The sequence below is a fragment of the Uranotaenia lowii genome, chromosome 3, assembly GCF_029784155.1.
Source record: "Uranotaenia lowii strain MFRU-FL chromosome 3, ASM2978415v1, whole genome shotgun sequence".
Lineage (NCBI taxonomy): Eukaryota > Metazoa > Arthropoda > Insecta > Diptera > Culicidae > Uranotaenia > Uranotaenia lowii.
In genome coordinates this window covers 293990269-294009460 of record NC_073693.1, presented here as the reverse complement: position 1 = coordinate 294009460, position 19192 = coordinate 293990269, and the positions used below count along the sequence as shown (strand labels likewise).

Here is a 19192-nt window from a genome sequence, read left to right as displayed (position 1 = left end):
GGAAGATTTGCTCGATGTGTTGGTTGGGTTGAGCATAACGTATGACATATCAACCTCCTTTCTGGGGAAATCCTATCAAGGGTTTACCGGATCAAATCTTGTTCGACACGCCATTTGAAGAGGTTCCAGGTTGTTGGTGGGTGAGTGAAATATTTTATAAATATGTTTTGTGTTCAAGAAATATTATATCAAAAAGCCAATTCATGTAAAGAGCAATAAGGAATCATTAAATATTTTCAAACATTTCACATATGAGCAAAATATCAATCAATGTTGAAAAAGACCCCTAGATATGGTAAATAACAACAATAAAGTTGTTCTTATATTTTTCCGTAGTTAGATATATAGGTACCTATTATAGTTCAGGATTTTTAAAATTCGTAGTCGTTTCATACTTCATAATTTCCTACAACAACCAATATTCATTGTAACCAATGGGATTCACCGGGACAAAAAAAGTGTCGCTTAAATTGTATCTTTCTCTATTCGGTTAAAATAAGTAGGGCAAGTGCCATACCGTGTGATTTATACTATTATCGGCGTTATTTTCACTTATCACAGCGGTTTTTTTCACACTCAAAAAATAAGTTTGAATCTTGCAAACCAAAAACTTTAAACCAAAGATTTAAAGATTAAACTTTGTCATATAAAATCTAAAAACCCATTATTACCCATTATACCCAAAATAAGGCTCACTTACCCTACCTTTGGCTAGTGTATGTTGAAGTCAGTGTAGATTCACATTCATTAAATTCAGTGATTTTGTACGGTTTTAAGCAGTTTGTTTGAGGTTTTTTGAAAAATTTCAAAATAAGAGAATAAATTCAAACTAAACCAACTCTCTATTATAACTTTCTTCGATATTCTTTGATACAACTTCAATCTGCAAATCGAGAATTTTACGTGTGAGAAAATATTGATAAAAGGTGATTTTCTTATTTTGTAAACAAGGAAGTTAAAAAAAAATTACTCATGAGCTCATTAAGGAATCTCTCGTTACTAATATCATTTTATAAATGCAAATAATACATGTTGTTTAATAGAAGAAAATTTGAAGAAAAATTTGAACATTTTTTTTCTGAAATGCTTCAGTACATGCTGCCCGCGAACTCCCAACAATTCAAACTCTTTAGGGTTTGTTAGCTAATGCTGGTTATTTCTAATAGTTTTTGTTTCGATTAGAGTTGTTTTAATTATGCTTCCAATCAGTTTAGTTCAATTCGAATCGTGCATAAATGCTGTTTCAAACAACAAAATTCATGTAAATCTAGATAAAAATCCTTATAAAACACTCAATTTGCCAATCTTGAGTTTTTTTATGGAAGTGTTCTAAAGCACAATAAAGCCACTAAACCAGTGCTTTTAAAAAACTTTAATCATTTTCAATAATAAATCATAAGTGCTATAAAAAAATCAATTTACTGTTAAAATTTTTTTTAACTTTTCCTCATAGAGAAAGAAGGCTTCAAAGACGCTTGTTAGCTTTGATAAAATATTATTTTAACCTTCCCATGCCGTTCGGGTCAATATGACCCGAAGCGCACATTTAGAATCTCTTTATCATCATTCCAATCTACTGAAGAACTAGGAATTTTGACAGACCAAGTATGTTCTATGAAAATAATGATCAAATTAACGTCAAAAAATTGAAATTTGAGTTTTGAAAATCGGTTCATTGGGAAATGAAATACAGCTAAGCAAAGCAAAAATTGGATATCGTTTTTTTAAAGTTAGATTTTTTTCTACCGGAAGATCTGAGATAGCGGTCAAAACTTTCATTGGACCCCAACATATCTATACACTGTCGGATAGATGGATTCTTGACGATTTCAAACATCAATGAAACACTTAAATACAGAAAAGCTTTCAAAAGTTATGAGCATTTTAAAAATAAAATTGATTTTTCGGACTTTTTACTTTCTGAACCAGTTTCTGATAACTTGGTAATACATATCGACTTTATTTTAAAATTTTGAGTAATAAGAACAAATTACCTACACAATGAATATAATATAATCAAAATCGATTAACATTTACAGCCAGGAGAACGAAATCAAACTACAACTCAAATTTCCCCGAAACGGATATTTTGCGAACGGCATGGGAAGGTTAAGTAAAAAACACTTTTAAAAACTCTTATAAAAAAGAAAGTTTGAAATCAGTCAAATACAAATAGACTGTCAGAAAACCTTTAAATAACTATTTGAAGAACGAAGTCTGTGAAAGAATTGGCTGTCAAAAAAACTTTCAACAACCTTTGTAAAGTAAAAAGAATCAATCTCGTTCTTGATATTTTTGATTCATTTTTAGCTTCGTTAATATTTATAGTTTTGAAAACATCGTAACTTAACTGAAATATGTTTCTCGGACAAAATTCAGCAGCAATACTTCAGTTTTCTGTTATTCAAAGTCTAAGAATAAAAACCGAAAAACATGCTTCTGAAAAAAGACTGTAGATCAGCTATGGAATGCTCAAAAAAATTCCACTGAGTTTCCAAAAAAAACTAAAGTTAGAAGCTTCACACAAGGATATATTTTTAAAAAAATAATTAAGATCTTGACCACGAAAAATGTAAAAAAGTGGTGTAAAAATTATTCTTTCCAATCAATGGACCGCAAGAATTGTTTAAGTCACACCAGGTAAATTAATAACAATGGATTGGAAGTTTACCGAATTTGCCACATTTTTGGATCTTTAGATTTTCAAATTACGGAAAAAACAGAATTTTTGCCAAATATTCAAATGTAGGTGTTTTTCGAAACTTTTGTCAATTTGAATTTCTTGCATTTTAAATTCAACATTGCCCTGAATTTTGACTATATTAAAGCAAGATTTTCGCAATACATTTATATTCACAAGAAAAGTAATTTCCGACCGATTCTAGTTATAGGTACGTCACTGAAGTTTATATGAAATTGCCTTTCTGGTGAATATAAATTTATTGCGAAAATCTTGCTTAAATATATCCAAAATCCAGTGTAAAGTTGAATTTCAAATGCAAAAAAATCAGAGAAATTATAAATTGACAAAAAGTTAGAAACACCTACATTTGAAAAGTTGTCAAAAATTCTGTTTTTCGTATTTTTAAAATCTGAAGATGCGAAAATCTGCCAAATAACGTTAACTTTCCCATCCTTTTTTTTTAATTTATCTGGTGTGATTTAAACAATTTTGACATTTCATTGATTGAATAGTACATTTCTAACACCACTTTTTCACAATTATCGTGATCATGATCTGAGCGGATGAGCATGCGTTAAATATGACTTTACTTATTCAGAATTGATTGAATAATTTTAATTTTTTTGTTCGAAAATTGGCTTAAGTACTTACTGATTACCTTACTGATTACCTTACTGAAAGGTTTAAATTATTCACCTGAAAAGAAAGAAAAAAGAAGTTAGATAAAAGTATGAATGCCTTAAGTACTATAATAAAACATTTAGGAACATCAGAGTTTCTTATCAGAACATATAACAAGAGGATTGATAAAGTACTATTCAAAAGTAAAACTTCTTTTCTAGCACTTTAAAATAATTGATTGGTGATCCCAAAACATTTGCTCTTATGTATATATTAAATTGTTTTGTAATGTGACTTAGCAATTTTAATGGATGGAATTGAGACTAGTTTCGATTGAATGATAAAAAAAAATCGACAATTTCTTTTTATCGAAAAAAAAACTATTGAAAAATGATTTTATTAGACATTTTATTTGGCCTTCCACTGGAAATCATTCACTACATACAGTTGCGTTCAAAAAAGAATGTAATCGCGTGAAGCTGCGCACTCACTTCCAACTTCGACAAGCTGTCATTTCTCTGTCGGTTGATATTTTTTCATGAAATTTTCACACAATCTAGTTCAACTATCCAACTAACGTTCTGCAAAATTTGAAGAATTTACAATCACTGGTAACAAAGATACGGCTATTCCCGTAAAAAAGGGAAATTTGGAGTTGCTTCACTAAATTTGCTTTATCTTGTACAGTTTTCATTGAAAAATCTTGAAAATTGGTCAAAAGATGTAAAAATGTTTGATCTAGTACCAGGCCAAATTTTGTCGAAATCGATTAACGTGATCAAAAATTGTGCCTGTTAGAAAATAAGGTTCATCATCGCCCAACGAACGATTTCATTTTTTTTTGGACGGATGTTTGTATAGAAAACATCTTTATCAATGTGTTCTTGGTTTTTTCTTACACAAAATAAAAATTTATCGCACCGAATGTTGTAAATTGATAGAAACTTCATTTGTGCTTTATTTAGGAATAGAAAGTGTGTCAACAGAGTTCAAAATAAGAAGAACACAATTTTTACTTCTAAACGAAGCAAGAATGAAGTTCCTAACAATTTATAAGATTCTTTGTGATAAATTTTGATTTTGTTAACGAGAAAACCTAGAAAACATTGATAAAGATGTTCTCTATACAAACATCCGTCCAAAAAAGAATGAAATCTTTCGTTGGGCGATGATGAACCTCATTTTCTAACAGGCACAATTTTTGATCACGTTAATCGATTTCGACAAAACTTGGCCTGGTACTAGATCAAACATTTTTACATCTTTTGACCAATTTTCAAGATTTTTCAATAAAAACTGTATAAGATAAAGCAAATTTAGTGAAGCAACTCCAAATTTCCCTTTTTTACGGGAATAGCCGTATCTTTGTTACCAGTGATTGTAAATTATTCAAAATTTGCAGAACGTTAGTTGGATAGTTGAACTAGATTATGTGAAAGTTTTATGAAAAAATATCAACCGAGAAAGAAATGACAGCTTGTCGAAGTTGGAAGTGAGTGCGCAGCTTCACGCGATTACATTCTTTTTTGAACGCAACTGTATATAACTCTCGTAGGTGAGCTTCCAAGCTCACATTCGTACTCTGGTGATGAATGTTATCATCTCATAATCTTAAAGAAGATGAAGAAAGCTTCTCGTTTCTATACCCTGAAGCAGAACCGCGGGAGTAACTGGGAAAAATTCTCTGATGTTTTACTGACCCAGATTTAAGGCAGATAAGATCCACGAATGGTGTGAATAGTAAACCATCCCCCGGGATCCCAAACTAATCAACGAACGAACGTGGAAATGAGTGGCTTTTAATTAGGGGAAATAGAAATCAGTTTACACGAGAGCGCAGTAAATTCTTCTCTAGGATGATAACTTATATGACTTCAAAGACATTTCCCATACAATCGTTACTCTCGTTGTTGTATTACCAAATAAAAAAAAACGCTATATTCACGCTGCGGTAGCAGCAATTACAGAGCAATAACGGCGCCAAATTACGCATCATTAAGCCTTCGCCCAGAAAGCAACAAAACACACCTGATAGATATGCTCATCAGTCGGTGCGGGATACTCCAGCTTTAGAGTGCGGGAAAAATCCACCTTCTTAAATGTCACCCAAGCGGCAACTAAATGGAAAAACCAGATGCTGCGGGCTGGCAAACAAAAGACACAAACAATGTACCTAGAGGTACCTGTTCTGGGTATACAAAACGAATAATATAGAAGTGAGGGGAAAATTCGAAGAAAAAAAAATGGTCGACACAATTGTACTTCCAAGAACCGGTAAGGACGACAGGAAACAGCAACACTATACCATACCTAGCTAGGACTTGTTTCGAACACTTCCTCGATTATCATTATAAACATCTCACTTGCGGAATACAATTTGCTAAATGGGATATAGCTACACCGGTATAAACCTGACGAAGGCGAGCGTGTTTACATTACTGTGTAAAAATTTTGTCAATTGAAATGTGATTCGATTTTTTTCTATCAAATATAGTGTATACGTCCACAGGAACTCCTTAAAATGATCTGCCCTTGATTCCTGGTCCAGAGAACCATCAAATTCAAGTTTTCAACACAATTTAAAAAAAAAAGTTATCTTTTTTTAAATGCTATGGACCCGGAAACGTTACGTTTAAAATACATATCATGGCCATTGAAAATACCCATAGATCTAGATCTACGAGTAATCGCTGTTTGGCCAGAATTTTTTTGAGTATATATCCGGGCTGGCAAATGCGGTAAATTTTATATAAAAACCTGGCAAAATTCGGGCAATTGATTTCAAAACTGACGACCAAAAATCCGGGCAATATCCTAGCAAATTTGGTCAGAATCCAAAAATTAACCAACAAAAATCAAGGAAAAATAATTTTCATCAAAAGTAATCGACAGATTTTAAATTGTATTTAAGGCTTCCAATAAGCCTTTCATGATTATTTTTATAAAACTTGCTCATAAAATTTCGTTTTGGAGGCATTAATAAAAAAAAATTACAACACAATTTGTTTTTTTTTTTGTTTTATTTGTCAAATGAAGTGAATTGCCGGATGAGTTGAATGGCCGGATGAAATCCGGCCATTTTTTAATGAATTTCGGCCAACCGGGCAGGGTCGAGCTGTTCCCAAATTTTATATTTAATATCCGGACAAACCCGGATAAAACCGGGCAAGATGGCAACTTTAGGTATGAAAAATACCGACAAGGGGTACAGGTCTGTGTTGTATATAAGTGGCGACTTATCCAGCATATCCAAGATACGCACCCCAAAAAGTTCACTTAGTGGGAATTCAAGAAAATATCGGAAAAGTGATTGAACAAACTGATCAATGAACATGACTTAAAACACATGCCGTGCACCTACTGATGGGAGATACCAAAAGTAAACTAGAAATATATATTTTACGTTAAATTTTATTTTCATATTATTCCTTAAGTTTTCGTAAGATTCATTTAATTTTTCAAAAGTTTCAAAAAATTTCACAAAAAACTCGATTTGAATGTTTCTAATTTTGAATTTTGCGTGCATCATCGATATTTTCAACCCTTCGTTTCACAGAGTAAAAAAATAAATTTCAATTCGTTCGAAAAAAAAAGATTGAAGTTGTGTTTTTTTTATTAATTTTTTAAAACATAAAATAAAATTTTGGTATTCAAAAATACGATGATAACACCGATAATATGTAATGATAAAAAGAAACTTTCTAGAGTTTTTTTTTTCTTTTCCATACTTCTTACTTTTTAAATAGCACATTTTGACTGAATTTTCATAAGTATTGGTCGGTTTTTGAGTTGAAAAAATTGAAAAAATTCCCGGGTTAAGTGAGGTTTGTAGGAAACAAAAGCTTGGATTGCCTAGAAAAAAAATATGGAAAGCTTAACTTACACTCTCTATTTTAATTGATTGATACAAGTTTAACCTTCTCATGTCGTTCACAAAATTTCCGTCAAAATTTATGTCGTTTCAGTTTGATACGTAGTTTGTTGTCGTTCCTCAAACAACAAATGTTGTCCATTCTGGTGATATTAAATACATTTTGCAGGTAATATATTCTTGTTTCTGAACATTTCAAAACTAGGTCAATATGTTTTAGTAAATTACCTTTGATCGGCTTCGAATTAAAATGTTCCAAAAAACATTCTCTTTTTAAAATGCTTTTGAAAGTTTCATTGTATTGAGCTGATTTTACAATATTTGGAATAATTAGGAACAAATCTATACACAAATGCATAAATATGTGAAGGATTAGTGGAAATTTTGAACGCTATCCCGGAAGATTTGGTAAAAAAAATTCAATTAAAAGCATCCATTTTTGGCTTCGCTTCGCATACCTCATTTTTCATTGGACCAATTTTCTTAATACACATTCAAAAAAAAACTCTGTTTTCCGTATATTGGAATGAAACTTAATTTTTTTATGTGCGCTTCGGGTCATTTAGACCCTAATAGTGCGGGAATGTCGGCCACCTTTTTTCCTTGCTCCATCTTAATTATAAAAGATAATTTTTATAGTCGTTTTAGCATCTTTATTGCATTCGCGACTTTATATCAGCGTTGCAGTTGGCGAACAGTTATTGAAAAACTTATTCGGTACAACTGGGTTCGATGTTTACTCTTGGACTCGAACTCACGGATATCGGTTCAGAAAGCAGCTGACTTGCCAACTGAGCTATATCACAAGCCCATATAAAAGATAAAATGAAGAAAATACAGTGAGCGAAATGAGAATAGCACCACTATGTGTTTCGCTTGTAAAAATATGAATGATTGAAAATTACGAAAAAATTTTTCCACAGTTTGTTCTGAATTGCTTAACGGATAAATCAAGCATAAATTTACTTTTTTTGGACGTAGCAATTGGCGTTGAGGACCAGAAATGTGAAAAAAGGGTGCGAAATAAGAATAGCACCACTTGAGTTTTTCAACAAAAACTAAATTATTTTTAAAAATTTACTGCGTAAAAGTGAATAATAATGTTTCTACGAATTATTTGAATAGATAACTGCATTTAAAGGAGTTTTCCAGAATTCCAAAGGTTTTCAAAGGTATTAAAAGGGGTTTTAAGAGACGCTCCTTTAGCGTTAAGGAATTTGATATTTGAGCTGTTATTCTTTTCCAAACTACTCACTTTCTTCATTAAAATGACGTGAAATGATGAAACAAACATTCGGGATTAACTTTTAATCAGAAAAAATAGGTTGGAAATAAAAAACTTTGATTTTGTTAAGTAAACCACACTTTTTTCCAGTTTCAAGTCGTAGATGGCAGCACTATCTTGCAGTTAATACCAAATTTAGTCTCAATATTGAATTTCCAGGTTTATTTAGGCCTATATTCATCATTTTGAGGTATTTTTGCATCACAGTTTTGTGAAAGTTCACGCTGCAGAAAGGTTTTCCGGATTTGCAAAAGAATCACCAGCACAAAAATGTACAACCGCAAAAATTCCTGCTCATCTCAACTTCCGATTCAATTGCAAATAATACCAAGAATACTGCTAGCCGGCTTGTCCATCAAGTTCCATGGCAAAGTATAACTTTATTCTGATAATCGGTCCAAAAAATTCATTTTTAGTGACCTTTACGCGATTCTTATTTTTTTTTGGATTCTGTGATCTTTGAATTTCCAAAGCGTTCACAAGGTACATGTATTTATTTGTTGACCAAAATCATCCAGCACTCCTTAATTAATCCCGGATATTCGAAAATGGGCATGAATTTGGTTGAAGGGCAAGATAGTGCTGCCATCTATGACTTAAAACTAGAGAAATAGTGTTTGACTATTAAAAATATTAGTATTTTTGAATTCCAATCTGCTTTTTGGATTTAAACTCAGCCTCAAATTTATGTTTCATCATTTTGCATCATACTAATGAATGTTATTTAAGAAATAAAGCAGTTTGATAAAGTTTTATAGCTCTAATATCAAATTCCTTAACGCTAAAGGAGCATCTCTTAAAACCCCTTTTAATACCTTTGAAAACATTTGGAATTCTGGAAAACTCCTTAAAATGCAGTTGTCTATTCAAATAATTCGTAGACGCATTATTATTCACTTTTATACAGTAAATTTTAAAAAATAATCTTGTTTTTGTTGAAAAACTCAAGTGGTGCTATTCTTATTTCGCACCCTTTTTTCACATTTTTGGTCCTTAACGCCAATTGCTACGTCCAAAAAAAGTAAATTTATGCTTGATTTATCCGTTAAGCAATTCAGAACAAACTGTGGAAGAAAATTTTCGTAATTTTCAATCATTCATATTTTAACAAGCAAAACACATAGTGGTGCTATTCTTATTTCGCTTACTGTAAATGGTATCGTTTTCTTCCTTTTCGTTGGCAATAATATTCCAAAAAATGCATTTCTCCAAGTTTTGACTGTTTAAAAAAAAATTTTTTAATTTTAAATGTTTGCGAGAATTGTAGGCAAACAAAAAATTTAAAAAAAACATACTAAGTTCATGAGTTGACCGGAAATAGTAATTTCATAATTTATTTAGTTATGTTGAAGAAATTTCAGGTGAGAAAATAAAAGAGAATTTTGTAAATGATCGATTAGTTTCAAAAACCTGATTCGCAAACGTTTTGACAAAATTCCTTATATAAGACTAGCTGATCCCATACGAACTCCGATTCGCATTCAACTTGGAATATATCATGAACAGTTTTTATGCAAGTCAATTGCCAAGCATTTTCCAGATGCCCTTCCAAATTCATTGTTAAGTAATAATTGCAAAAATATGTGACGATCACTTTTTCTGTCGTCTGCTACAAAATTTGAAATCAGGAATCAATTGACCGTGCCAAAAAAAACTTGTGTATAAAATTTGATTCGATCGTTACATAACATCGGAATTATTGCCAAAAAGTTAAATCCCTCTCGGTGGCCTCTTATATGATATCTGATATTGATTGCCCTTCCCTCCCGTGCGCAAATCCATTGCATAATAACGTCAAAATTGCTAAAACAGTGAACAATTAATTAATATGGACGACCCCTTTCGTTGACTCCTAGCAAAACATTTGACATCTGAAATCGATTGCCCGTCTACGAAAACTACCAAGTGCAAGTTTTCATCCCAATCCGATGTCAAATAACGATGCTACTCCAAAAATATTGAAAGGATAATATGGACGACCCCATTTGCTGGCCCATTACACTGAATTTAATACCTGAAATCCATTGCACGTTGAGGGAACTCTCGTGTACCAATTTTTATCTGAATCCAATGTATAATAACGACAATATCGCATTAACAGTAAATAGTTAATATGAACGACCCCTTTGACCGACCCCTGTTTGTTATTTGGATAAGTTAAATTAATTGTTTGTCTTTAATAACTCCTATGTGCATATTTTCAATCCAATGTATAAAAACGTCAATACCACTAAGACATTGAATAGTTTATATGGACGCCGGCCCCTTACACTGAATTTGATACCTCAAATCGATTGCACGTCACCCAAAACTATCGTGTACCAATTTTCATCTGAATACGATGTATAATAACGTCAATATCGCAAATACAGCGAACGGTTAATATGGACGACCCCTTTGGCTGACCCTTACCCAAAATTTGACACCTTAAAACAATTGCTCGTCTTTCAAAACATTCATGTGCAAATTTTCAACACAATCCGACGAAAAGAAACGTCAGTATCGAGAAAACAATATTTGTCTTGTATGGACGACCCCCTTTAGAAGGAGTCATCCGAAAATCAAAAAAGATTTTTCATCATTCCTGGTCCTAATGAGCATCCATGCCAAATTTCAGACCTCTATCTCTTAAGACGGCTGAGTCTATCGAAGACAAACAAACAAACAAACATACAGAAATTGCTTTTTATATACATAGATTTAAATATGTTATCACTTAGTGATTTTTCTCGGTGAGTAAAACAACTATTTGTTATCTTTACGTAACGTTTCGGGTTACTTCTCTTCACCCATAATCAGACGTCTAAAAATATTTTTTATTACAAATTTTGAACTTTTTAAATTAAATTACATTTTTTAAAATTACAAAATATTCTCCACTTCACTTACAAAAACAGTAAAACAGCACAAGTTTGCTCCACTCAGCTGCTTGTCGGTTTGTTTACTGTCTCTCCTCTCAGCTTCGCTATGAGACCGTTGTTTGTAGGTAGCTAACTTTCCGATATCGGTTTGTTGATTCGCTGTCCGCTCCTTTCCTCTGATTTGTATGTGTAGGTTTTCGGCTGCCTCTCTCGTTTCCCGAACTCTCAAGTTCCTTTCGAGAATTCTCGTTTTTTTTTAAATCGAAGCAGTGTTGCGCTTCTATTGCGTGTTGTGCTAATCCAGATTTTGGTTCATTTTTTTCTATCAGTTTTCCATGTTCATGCAATCTTTTTCCAAGCATTCTACCTGTTTGGCCAATGTATACTAAATCTTGGCAATCCTTGCATGGGATGGAATAGACTACGTTGCGTTGTTCTTCTTTTTTTTTTTTTTTTTTTATTTATTATTGTTCCGGCAGGTAAACTTCAAAGTCGTACTTTGCTACAAGGAATAGGATGAGCTAAGGAAGGATGTTGGTAAGGTTTGAGGATTGCAAAGCTAGGGGATAATTTCCTATCCCTTTTTGCTCCCAAGAGTCCATATAAGTAGGTTTTACCGCGTCTACGTCGCGTTGCTTTAGGAGATTGTCTTGGGAGTGCTATGCAAGAATTAAAGTTTTTATGATTGCGAAGCGAAGAGATAACCAATCCCCCGACTAACCAAACTATCTTTGTACCGTAAGGCTTCGTCAAGGTGGATCAGTACCACTAAGCTGAATTAGTTTAAGATGCGTTGAAGAGAAAAATCTTAAGGTTTTTTTTGAAAGTCTCTAAATTTCTTGCGTTCTTTAAGTCTGATGGGAGTGAGTTGAACAGATTCATTCCACGATAAGCTAAGCTATTTTGTGCGAAGTGTGTTCTTGCTCTAGGCAAAAAGAAATTCATGTTTTCAGCGCTTCTCGTATTTCTATTGTGAATGTTATTTATATAAATGAGTTCAAGGTTCGATTTCAGTAGGTTTCTTGAGATTTTGAAAAAGAAAGTTAAGGTTTCAAATTTGTTAAGCATTTCCAAAGGTAATAGTTTTTGACTGTATAGTTATCTAGTGGAAAATAAGGTAGGCAACTTTTTAACATATTTGAGAGCTTTGTTTTGTAGAATCTTAAGGCGTTGCAAGCGTGTTTCAGCTGCATAGCCCCAAATGGAATTCATGTAGATCAGGTGGGATTGTACATAAGCATAATAAATTTTCCAAGCTGTTTTTTCATCTAAGTATTGACGGACTTTTCGTAGAGCGAAAACATAGGGAGTTATTTTTTTGCAAATATGGCTTACATGAGCGTCCCATTTCAGATGTTCGTCAATGTATAAACCAAGATTAGGAATAGGGTCCTTCATTTTTGAGAACACTTCGTGTTTTATTTTTTCTATTGGTTTTACAGCTAGAGCCATATCATGTTTAACTAATATTTTTTGTAGATTTTCGCTCAAACATGGTACATATGGTGTCGAAATATATCTTTTGAATCCAATTTCTTTATTGTTTTGTAGTGTGTTATAATGTTCATGAACCCTATCCTTTATGATTGAATCAGTAAAATAAGTCGGATAGTTGTTTCTAATAACAATGTTTTTTACTTTTTCAATCATCTCCGGCCTATTCTTTGCATCTGTTAATTTTATAGCGCGATCAATTAAAGCAATGACCGTATTGCGTTTATGGGTGTGTGGGCTTTCTGATTCGAAATCCAGATATCGACCACAATTTTATTTTGGGAGCCAAGTTTCATCTATTTTTGTATTATTTCTTTTTAGTAGCATGTCGAGAAACTTTATTTTTCCATCAGTTTCTAACTCGATAGTAAACTGGAGTTTGTTATGGAGTTTGTTAAAAGTTTCTTGAATCACTGCTATGTGATCATTCAGGCCAACGCAAAAACAATCATCTACATACCTACGATAGAGTATCATTTCGATTTGCCTCTCCTTTAGTTGTCGTAGACATTCGTTCTCCAGTTTCTCCAAAGTAAGTTCCGAGAGGATTCCCGAGAGAGGCGAACCCATTGGAACTCCATAGCATTGTTTGTAAACAACTTCGTTGTATACGAAAAAGGTGGATTCCATCGATGGGGAGAGATCGAACAGCACACAAGTATTGAACGCCATAGTATGATAGCCGCGATCAAGCTTGTGATGGAATTTGATTGAATTTTTTAAATATCAACAGCTAAGCCTTTGAATTAATTACAGAGCGTCCCTAAATGGATGAATATAAGCCATCATTTGCTTATGAATTTCTGATTATTTTAAACATATCCACATAATTCGACACATCGTTTAATTGTGCGATACAGACAGTTGTTATTTCGTTCAGTTAAAGGTTAGTTTTATTTTCACATTCGAATAGAAATCTACGGGAAAGTTGCAAATTTTCAGAACATTTTCAGTTTCATGAAAAAGTTTTTCAATAACAATGCAATTAAAAAAAATTATTCATTTTCCAAATATCTATCACTCGGCACCCCTGAACACCCAAAAAAATCAAAACACGAACATCTGTGTATCGCTTTTCCACAGGGCGAATTTGTCGATATTAGTACCGGAAAATCGCGTTTATCGTGCGCCCTTCTCAAAAATCGATTCTGTTCTCCCATGGTTTGAGGTTAGGGCTGAGGCCTCCTGCTAAGGTGGTGTTCGTTTGGAACTGTCAAAATATCTTAATAAGAATTTTTATCAAATGAACCATTCTACAGAATCCATTTTAGTTCGCAGTAGATTCATTAGGCCATTATTCAGCAGTCCTACCCAAAATGAGAATTTATTGTTTTATTTTTTAGCTTACTGAAATGCTTACTATTTAATCATGTAGCAATAATAATTAGTTACCATCGAGGAGCTTCTCGACACTTGTTTAGACAAACCCCTTCTTAAGGTTATTATTTATTTTTAAATTTGGCTTACATTCAGTTTGGTTAACAATTTAAATAGCAATGTCTTGGGACATAAAGTTTGTTGGATTGATATTTGACATGAGTTCTTCAAATGAAACCCATTTTTAAACTGGAGAACTGGATAATCGAGAAACCTGTCCGGATAAGTGAGAGATATCACCATGTCCCTTGATTTTTATGGCACAAAATCTCTGTTATTAATTTTCCTAGCTGAATCAAGATAATCAGTAATCACACAGTTTAAATAGTGAAGAATGTAGAGAAATGAGGAATCAAAGAAAAATCAAATACATATGTTATTCGTGTATTGTGTAGTTTGGATATTACTTAATTACAATATTCAGTACGGTTATTTTTTTTATTTAAAAATTAAGTTGAAAAAAGTAGGACATTTCGAGTAAAAAGTGGGACGAATGGCAACCCTATTTTATGTTTATTTTATCATATTTTATATGAATTGTTTTGTAAAATCAGTAAATAGAAACTGTATTGTAGAAAGTGAAAGCCAATTAAAAGAAGTTTAACAATTTCAGTAATAATTCGTGAAATTGATATAAATAAATGAGAGTTAGCGGTCTTCAATTAGTGGAACCCAAAATAGCGAAACTTTTTAATTCGCTAACTCAATAAAAAAAATTAGCGGAAAAATTAAACTACTAACAAAAAGTTATCGGACACATTAGCGGATTAGCGCTCTTGTGTCGAACATTCCATTCTTGGTGGCAATCATTTTGAATGAACATGTTTAAAATTAAAATGTTAAATGAATTTGCATGCTGATTTCTAGCAAAAATGTAATTTAAAAAAAAGGTAAGTCAAAAAAATATTATCCATGACAGCAATAAAATGGTACAATAGTTGAATATTTAGTTTCAAAATGTTTTGCAGTGATGAACAAAGTTGTTCCCTTTCATTGAACCTTGGTGAGAATAATTTTTCAGAACAAATAATTGTTTTGTTCTCACTTTTACCAAAAAAAATCCTAATAAAAAGAAATTGAAAATGACCTTTGAGGATAGCTTAGTTCATTTAGAAATGGGACACCTTATTTTGGTTATAGTTACGTTCCTTGTAATCAAACATGAAAAATTTCACAGCGTTGAACGGAATCCACCAAATTTTCTTTAATTCTTCTCAATAGATAAGTGTTGGGCCTTGAAAGGGAGGAAATTTCCAATTCCTTCTTAGAAAGTATGACGATCAAATGAATGGTTTTCAAGATACACATAACTGTCCTATTTCTCAATGAACCAAGCATTACGCCGATTGATAAATTAAAAAAAAAATGTATCGTTTACGAGAAGAGTTGGGAGCATTTTACAAAAGAGGACCACCTTTTATGAATTCTTACTAGGTATAAATAACATTTCAAATAGTTTTGCTTTGTCTGGCCATGTATAAGTTTGAAACGTTTTGAATAAAGCACTTAGACTCGTCTCAACAAACTCCTTCAAGCAATTTTAGACGGTCGCTATGAAAGACGCCAGACCATACTAAACATATTCGTTTTTTTTTTTCTATTTTTGCCATCCTTGTTAAAATTTGTTCTTCAAGTTTGTTTAGCTTAGTACTTTGTTTTCATTTGTTGGATTTGAGTAACTTAGCCGCTATTAAACGATAGATTTTTTGTGTTTTAACATTATTGATTGATTTTTTAAGGCGTTATGATAGGACATTTTTTAAAGTTGTCCAAAACATTTGCACAACACTGCCCCGAATGATAGTCCACGGCAGAAGTGTGCACACTTAACATACCTCATTACTCAACAGCATCATCCCCACTTGGTCCTTTCAACGGGGACATTTCACACCGGAATTGGTTCGTTTGAAGAAGGAGGCAACAAGAAGGGACGAATTTGAGAGATTCGTTTGTCACCGGCTGAAATGTAACTGAAAATTCATTGCCGTAACAAAGTGTGACAGAAGTGAAACGACAGAACGAACAAACTTGCCATCCAAACACACACAGACCTCATACCACAAAGCTGACTTCGGGACCAACTCGAAAAACCACTGACTCGAGTCTTGCGAGATTGGCAAAGCTTGAACAAATTTCCTCTCCCTGAAAGACAGAAGGACAAGTTCGGAAAGTTTTCTTGAATTTTTTTTTTTGCCAACTCAAACCCACAATCAGGAACAATGAGGTTGAACAACCTGATTTGGGTTGAGGAAGTAAGAAGGGAAGGAAGAAACCGGAAGTCCCAATGGGGTATTGAATAAAAGAGTACGTTACCAAGTCTTGCAAACTATACTATACGTATATGGGAAAAGTTTCCCGGCGAAGGTGACAGCAGAAGACGTTGCCATACTCGGTTTATTATAATTTTATTTTGATAATACTGTCCATTAATAAATGATGGGATGATGGTTCGGCACACTACTGAAGGTACATCATAATTCTGTGCTTCAGGGAACTTCGTCGAAGGCGAACACGATTATCATTTTATCTTGCAAAGATGCTTTCCACGTGTGAGGTCGTTAGGAATTGATCTCCTTGAAAAATCAACAATAAATATTGTTGAACTAAAGATACTTATTGTTGAAAAAGCATTGAAACATGTAAATTTTCCCCCAGTAAGAAATATGACGCCCTTAAAATCATGCCAATTCTCTCGGTAGTAACAAATCTACGATAATTTAGCTCGGTGTCTTCCTCCTAGTAGGAAAATGGAAGGAAAGACAAAACGAAAAAAGTATAAACGACATATGCAAACCGAGGATAATGGAACATAACGCGATAACCATTTGGAAATGAGAAGAAAAACGATTTACTTGGGGGGAAAAGATGTTTAAGCGAAGGATTTTTGTATTTTTTTTTTTCACCTCCTTCACTTATTGCTATCAGCGTTTACTTCCCGCTTCGAAAGCCGTTAAACGAGCACTGACACAAACTGTTTCTAAGATTTCGTTGCTGTAAGGGGGGTGGGTTGATTTTGGCGAGTGAGGGTGGCTGGATGAAGGACGTTGTTCCGTTTTGTTAGAAGGAGCCATTCTAGCAGTTGTCCCGCGGCATGGCGGATTGATGAACGAAACGAGATAAGCTTCAAGGTACATGGTGGCGATAAAAAGTGAACAATAGGAAGCTTAACGGATGGATATCTCTTACACGGGCGTTTTAGCCCAAGACTCTGATTGTTCCGCATACACGAGTTGGGGATTTATCACCACGACAAGAAGAAGGGTTGGGAAAATGAGGAGTTTTTCCTGCCTGTTGATGTCCTTGAATGATAACATTTGGCTGCTTCCTGTTTTCTGGGAAGAATCGTTTAAATTGGTAGGAAAAATTTAAGAGATTGTTTAAAACGTATGGTACGCGAAGTTCAAAGAGACCAGTGATGAATAAAATCGTAGCTTAGCTAACTCAATTTATTTAAAGTTAATCGTAAAACATCTTGTCAAGCCTTATTGAATTGGTTTATAAGAGCGTTTTGCTCAACCAATCTTATTCTATGGCGACCGTCAAAAACAAAACCCCTGTAAACGGCTATTAATTGTTGTTATAAAAATATAATTCTTAGACCAACGAAATGAGCTGATAATTGGTGCGCGTTAGCCATCCAAGTTTCGATTTCAAAACACATCGATTTTAACCACCCCCATGCCTAATGAAAATTGGACGCAAAGTTGTTCATTTTCACAAGCGCCTTCTGAAAGCTAACCGGGAAGCTGTAATTCTTGTAATTTATAATTGAACAAAATGCAGTGCGATAGGTAGTTTGCAAAATAGATCCAGCATTCGCTTAACACTCGTACAACTTGTGATTTATAATTAGATACTAAATCAATTATCTAATAAATGAAATTGAGGATTAAAGGTAACATAACCTTGAAAGTATGATTGAATCTATGTACATCATCTCTTAATAAAGCTGATATTATACAGACCCCGACCGTTTCCATTCGTGCTGTACATGTGAACTATAATTACCCGTTATTCTGTGTAATGTTAAAAACAAATCCCATTGTTGTTTATCATTACAAATTTCAATAATTTATCCGGGCTTGTTCAGATGTTGAGTTAAAGAATCGAAACAATTCCAGTCCGGTCCAGATGTGAATCTTTGTCTTTGTCACAAGCAAGGTTGCCGAAATCACAGAAAAATCTGTATTATCACAGAATTTTGAGCAAAATTTCGTCACAGGATCTGTGACACAGATGACAGAAATTTTTTAAATATTCACAGAACTCACAGATTTTCTGAATTTTGTACAGATTTCCAAAATCAATTGTTTTTTCATGTTTGACATTTTATTTCTGACAATAATTCATGAAAATATGGAAACGTAATGTAAATTGATTTTTTTCTATTAAAACTGTAATGAATCTCCAATTCCTTGATGTTTGACATGATTTCCCTATGAACGTCATAGAAAAAGCGTCACAGAAAACCAGCACAGATTTTAAGGTTCAAATCACAGAATTTGAGAGTTTTTTTTGTCAAAAACACAAAAATTTTTTCGGCAACTTGGTCACAAGTTCAAAAAGATAATGACAAACTTGCTGCTAATGGATCCCGGCTTTATTTTTTCTTAATATTCGTTTTTTGCTATTGAAATATATAAGGATAGGTGGCTCTGCTAATACCAAATTAAAATTACCGGATCGAGACTTGCGGAATATAAGAAGAAAGCTCTTAGTCTAAACATGCAAAGAATACATAGGAGAATCGATTCGGGGACACTGGGTCGTGGCCATGGCCAATCTTGTCACTTCCAGAACGAAATATGCCAAAGTTATCGCATCGTAATTTGCGGCATATTTGAGTAAAGCTCTTGGTCTGAATATCAAGGAAAGTAGAGAATGAGAAGAACTTTTGTAATGTGTTATCACATGAATGATTACAAAAGTGTGAAGTGTTTTAAAAAAATCAATTGAAAATAGGTTTCTTCAAATACTCAGAAGCCGTCCGAAGAAGTTTA

The 19192-nt window shown here is 33.2% G+C and overlaps 1 protein-coding gene across 4 annotated transcripts in view; it reads right to left on the bottom strand.

Annotated features, from left to right (window-relative positions):
* Positions 1 to 19192, bottom strand: part of LOC129750871 (organic cation transporter protein) — a 221245-nt gene that overhangs the window by 103435 nt on the left and 98618 nt on the right. The window contains exon 1 of one of the 4 annotated variants that reach the window (XM_055745997.1): positions 3354 to 3382. The exons of the other annotated variants lie outside the window; for them this stretch is intronic. The gene's annotated coding sequence lies outside the window, so the exon portion shown is untranslated. Of the gene's footprint in view, positions 1 to 3353; positions 3383 to 19192 lie in introns of those variants that run through there. 4 annotated transcript variants of the gene reach the window in all.